Here is a 6,299-nt window from a genome sequence, read left to right as displayed (position 1 = left end):
TTTTATCGCTCAGTCCACACGGCCGTATCAGGGATTTTTTTTTGTGGGATGAGTTGTACTTTTCAATGACACCATTCACTTTATCATGTGAAAAACAGTGAAAAAGTGAAAAACTCTGCAATTGTTTTTTTTTTTTTTTTAATTACCATGCTCACTATATGGTAAAACTGACCGGGCAATACGATTCTCTGGGTCAGTACGAGCACACAGACAATAGACATGTAAAGTTTTCTTTTTATTTATGCGGTGAAAAAAAATCAGCAATTTGTAAAAAAAAAAAAAAAAAAATTCATTTGTGTCACCATTGTCCCGACCCAGTCATATTTTCCATTCTTGGTGGATGGGGCTGAGTGAGCGCTGACTTCTTGTGCCCTGAGCTGATGTTTATATTGATAGTAGATCTGATGTTTTGTTGCCTCTTTTTGCATTTTATTGCAGTCTTGCAGTGGCTAAAAATACGGAATTCTAACATTTCATTCTCTCATTACAACCTTTGTTGATCAGGTTAATCTATTTTATATTTTGATAGATCAGACTTTTACGATCGTGGTGATATCAAGTAGGTGTATATTTCTATTTCTTTATTTTTAATGGGGGGGAAGTGGGGTGATTTGCACTTATATATATATATATATATATATTATATATATATATTTTTTTTTTTAAACATTTATTTTTAACTTTATTTGTTATTCCCCTTAGGGGACTTGAAGCTTTGATCGTCTGATCGCTTCTACTACACACAGCAATACTACAATACCGCTATGCATAGGGAAAATCACGGTCTGATATGAATGTGAGCTACAGGTTGGCTTTCATTGGAGTATCATCAGCACAAACACCGGGGTCTTCAGCAGACCCCCGGGCCATCATGGTAACCTATCGGCACCCAACAATGGGAAAATAAAATGACGCAACCCATGCCGGCGTGCATTAAATGTCGCTGTCACAGCTCTGTTCCACCCATGGCTGTTAGAGGCAGATGATAGCTGTATAACACAGCCATCATCTGCGGGAAAGATGCAGGCTCGGCTTGTGAGCCTGCACGAAAGTCAGGGAGCCAGCATACAATGTACCAGTCTCAGTAAAGGTTCATAGACCTGTTTTACCTGGCAATTTTTGCATTTGGGTCCACGAGCTTCAAGTTGCGCCAATGTCACCACCATCACTATAATTTCTTTATTGTTAGAATCATCAATGTGTTACTTAATCAGTACATTGTTATTATCATTATTTAGATTTTTTTTCGCTGTATCAATATTCCATTGAATGTGATATTATCATATTAGCCCCAGTAGGAGCATCTTCGCTTCTGATGTTTCCTCCCCATCTTCTAAGAGCTGGGACTTTATCTTTCATTGTATCCCGTCTTGAATTCTGCATTTCTGTCATTTTTATCATTATCATTTTGGGGTCTGTATCATTTTATGATAACATTCTAATCCAAAAACGACCAAAGTCCGAGACTCTACCATTTTTTACTATTTATTTTTAAATTCCGCCTTTCCCATACAGGATCAATATTCTAATATTTAATCACACAGCGATACCAAATGTAATTTTCTTTGCATTTTGTTTTAATTGATTTTTTATATTTACATTTAGGGGAAATATTTTCTGCATATTTATATCTTTATATATTTTTTGCTAGTACCATAAACTGCGATACTGTAATATTACGGTGTAGGGTACGATTAATGATTTCCGATGAATAAAAATGATACCTTTTTTTTTGTAGAATTCTGATGTGCCAGGGACAAGAAATCTAGCGCAGAAACTGTATGTAAATGAGACTGGAAGTGCACAGGGGGCGTGTCAATGCATTTGGAAGAAGTAGCCACAGTTCACTGACACGCCCCCACTGTACTCCCTGACTGATTTGCATATGGCTTCTGCACTAGATTTCTTGTCACTGGCTCATCAGATCTCATTTCCATTGTGGGTTATTTAATATGCAAATTGTCTCTTCAGAGAGATAGAGGACATGAGCTGTATAGCGCCACCTGTTGGAAGCAGCGATCCTACAAGTCACTATCAAGCGGCTGGGAGGTGCAATCAGTTTTAAAACCACATTAGTGCAGTTTCTAATGCATTGAAGTGTCTGTGGCTGCGGTGTGTGTGAACGGAGAGTTAATATTTCCACTTTTATCATCAGATTTTCATTATCATTTTTAGGCTGGAGTCACACTAACGATTTTAAAATCCATCCGATTTTGGTCCTCGCAGTGCCCTCAGACAGGGAATAGAAGTTCACAGGGAGACACTGAGCACACGCAGCTCAGTGTCTCTGCTGGATGACAGGCTGTATGATCGCATCATGCAACCATGCAGCCTGCCATCTAGATGTAGCAGAGCTTGCACTGTCATGGGACAAATGAATTATCATCATCTCTGCAGAAAGGTGAGGAACATTGTGTTTTTTAAACTCTTTTGCAGAATACAATGGCGTCAGTGGAATTTGTGAGGTCATAAGTATGGTTTAAATAAGATTTATTAAAGGAGTCTGTGTCTTTCTTTCAATTAAAGGACTTTATTCTGGCTGTCCGTGTTTTCATACAATGTGACTAAGGGGGTTAGTAATGGGGGCATCTTATTGTCACCTCTCCATTACTAACCTCGAGGCTTGATGTCAACTGACAATACAAAGGTGACATCAACCCTCCAGCCAACTATCACCCCACTTGCCACCGCTACATGGCAAGTGGGAAGAGCGAGGCTAATGTTTTTAGTGTGGGTGTGCAGTATCCATTGCCCCTTTCTTGGTTATTAATATCAGCCCACAGCTGTCTGCATAGCCTTTGCTGGTTATTAATTAAAGGGAGACCCTCTGTCATTTTTCTGGGGTGGTCCCCCATTTTAATAGCCAGTAAAAGTATATAGCTGTGAGCTGATATTAATAGCCTGGGAAGCTCCATGGGTATTACCCCCTTCCCAGGCTATAAACATCGGCCCCCAGCCATTGGCTTCCCCTCTATTAGTTAAGAAAATTACCAGAGAGCCCATGCCATTTTTTTCAGAAAAATAATATTTTATTAAATACACATCCAGTAATTTGCACACACACTGTACTAATTGTATTTTTCACTGACATCTATATATCTACCTATTCTATTTGTATTTACTGTACGTAATCCATCTAGTCTATCCTGTCGGCTCCTGCAGTAATTTCACAGGACAAGGCAGATGACTTGCCGGCGTTTCTTCTTTCTGTGTATGTATTGTAAATAGATATATATGTGTGTGCCACCGACATCTATATATCTATGTATTCTATGTATATATATATTATATATATATATATATATATTTTTTTTTTTCTAACCTGTCAGTGTGATTTTGCTGTACCCCCATATGAATTGCCGACTTTTCAAACGCGATTGGTGTGTAAAAATCGGGAGAGCACCCGCGTGGTCCGAGTGCTGTGCGATTTTTTTTCTTGCATCCATTGACTCCTATTGCAGGATTCAATCCGATTTCTGATTACAATCGCAGCATGCTGCAACTTTTTTCCAGTCCGATTGTGATCTGATCCGAGCTGGAAAAAAAATATTGCATATGAACACACAATGATAGAATAACATTGGTCCAAATGCAATCTGATGGCATTGCAAGTGGGAATGAGCTCTTACAAAGAGGATCATGTCTGCCTTACAGAAAACACTAAGCGCATACCAGAGAGCAATAGCTTATATTCTCACATTTATGAGGTGTTCAGTTAGCAGTACCTCTGCCAAACACAGTGTCCCCATAATATAACTATCTGCAGAACCTTCAATATAGCACCATCCAAAGTGTCCATATAAGGCCTCTTTCACACATCAGTATTTTTGATCAATATTTCATCAGTATTTGTATGCCAAAACCAGGAGTGTCTCCAAAACAGAGAACAGGAGTCAGTCTTTCAATTATATTTTTTCTCGATAAGTTCCATTCCTGGTTTTGGCAAACAAACACTGATGCAAAATATTGACCAAATACTGACGTGTGAATGAGCCTTACCAGTGTATCCACTAATGAAAGGCAATAAATAGGGTCCCCATAAAATAACAATCTTTATATAGCACTAACATATTCCACAGCACACATTATCATCACCACTGTCCCCATTGGGGCTCACAATCTAAATCAATGTGTCTTTGGAGTGTGGGAGGAAACCCACACAAACACAGGGAGAACATACAAATTCCTTACAGATGTCCTTGGTGGGATTTGAACCCAGGACCCCAGCGCTGCAAGACTGCAGTGCTAGCCACTGAGCCACCATGCCCTCTACAGCACCCTCTAATATAATGCCGTACATAGCGTCCCCATAGCAGTGCCATCCACAATATCCTGTAATATAATGCCATCCACGTATCTCTATAGCAGAGCCATCCATGGTGCGCTCTAATATACTCTCATTCACAGTGTGCTCTGTAGCACCGTAGCAAAGCCATGTAAAATTAATTTCCCAAAAGCTTTCTACGTCACCCACCGTATATATGAAATTCTCAGCTTAATGACATTCTGAGCATGCATAAGTCCAGGATTTACTGTAAATTCAGGCACCGTCATGTCTGTCTGTAAAATGATACATGATTTGTGCATCAGGATTCATGGACTGACACACTGACACGACACACAGCATTTATGGAGTTGTGATTTCCACGCAGAAGCAGCCATGAATTCCAGGGTCGTGTACGGCCGTCCGGTCATCTCCATTATTGCCGGATGTTGGTTTTTTCTGTGTCATTCACCTACTCGGTGGTTCCTTCATCAGACTTCATCCACACAGGGGAGGATGCAGTAACACTGCCGCTTTATACACCACACGAACATTTGCAACATTTCATGCAGTTTATATCAGAAGAAACCATACTGATCAAGCGGCAAAAAGATCAAGAAGTGTTTGTATTTAAATAGACAATTCAACTCTTCATTTCTACCAGTCTAAAATCACACATAACAAATAGACATAAGATATAAAGGTTTCTGAGCAGAACACAGGGGAGGCGGCTGCAGGAAATCATTGTAGTTGTCATAAATATGATATGAGCTAGAGTCGAGCGAAACAGGTCGGCCAGATTCATAAGTTGCCGACTTATGGCAAAGTTGGGTTTCGCCAACCGAAACCCGACCACAGCGTGAAGTCGGCCATGCAGTCGGCAAAACGAGCGCCAAAGTCGGATTTCCCAGAATGCTTGTGCGTGACTTTTTTCAGCCACTGAGCACGGACGTACACTGCGGGCAACGAGATGACGTGCAGAAGAGAGAGAGAAACGTACACTGCGGGCAACGAGATGACATGTGCAGAAGAGAGAGACGTACACTGCGGGCAACGAGATGACATGTGCAGAAGAGAGAGAGAGACGTACACTGCGGGCAACGAGATGACATGTGCAGAAGAGAGAGAGAGACGTACACTGCGGGCAACGAGATGACATGTGCAGAAGAGTGAGAGAGAGACGTACACTGTGGGCAACGAGATGACATGTGCAGGAGAGAGAGAGAGACGTACACTCTGGGCAACGAGATGACATGTGCAGGAGAGAGAGAGACGTACACTGTGGGCAACGAGATGACGTGCAGCAGAGAGAGACGTACACTGCGGGCAACGAGATGACATGTGCAGGAGAGAGAGAGAGACGTACACTGTGGGCAACGAGATAACGTGCAGCAGAGAGAGACGTACACTGTGGGCACCGAGATGACATGTGCAGGAGAGAGACGTACACTGTGGGCAACGAGATGACATGTGCAGCGGACAGAGAGAGAGAGAGTTTTCGCGCACTTTAAAAAAGCGGTCCGGCATGTAGGTGTGTTTACTGTCCTCCACTCCCTGCCGACTTTGCTTCCTCATTGACTTGCATTGGGTTTCGTGTTTCATGCTCAGCTGCTTCATGCTCGACTGTTTCATGCTCGGATGTTTCACGCTCGGATGTTTCACGCTCGGCTGTTTCACCTGTTTCATGTTCGGCTGTTTCATGCTCGGCTGTTTCACCTGTTTCATGTTCGGCTGTTTCATGCTTGGCTGTTTCATGTTCGGATGTGTCACGCTCGGATGTGTCACGCTCAGATGCGTCACGCTCGGCTGCGTCACGCTCGGCTGTGTCATGCTCGGATGCTTCACGCTCGGCTGCTTCACGCTTGTTTAAATGATGATTCAGTAGATGTCATATCATATTTATGACAACTACAATGATTTCCTGCAGCCGCCTCCCCTGTGTTCTGGCCTCAGACACCTTTATATCTTGTTTATGTCTATTTGTTATGTATGATTTACCGCATCTAGACTGGCTGTGGGGGAAACGATTCAGCGG

Source organism: Dendrobates tinctorius, unplaced genomic scaffold (genome assembly GCF_039654945.1).
Source record: "Dendrobates tinctorius isolate UK_male_01 unplaced genomic scaffold, ASM3965494v1 ptg000143l, whole genome shotgun sequence".
Taxonomy (NCBI): Eukaryota; Metazoa; Chordata; class Amphibia; order Anura; family Dendrobatidae; genus Dendrobates; species Dendrobates tinctorius.
Note: the sequence above shows the minus strand (reverse complement) of the source record.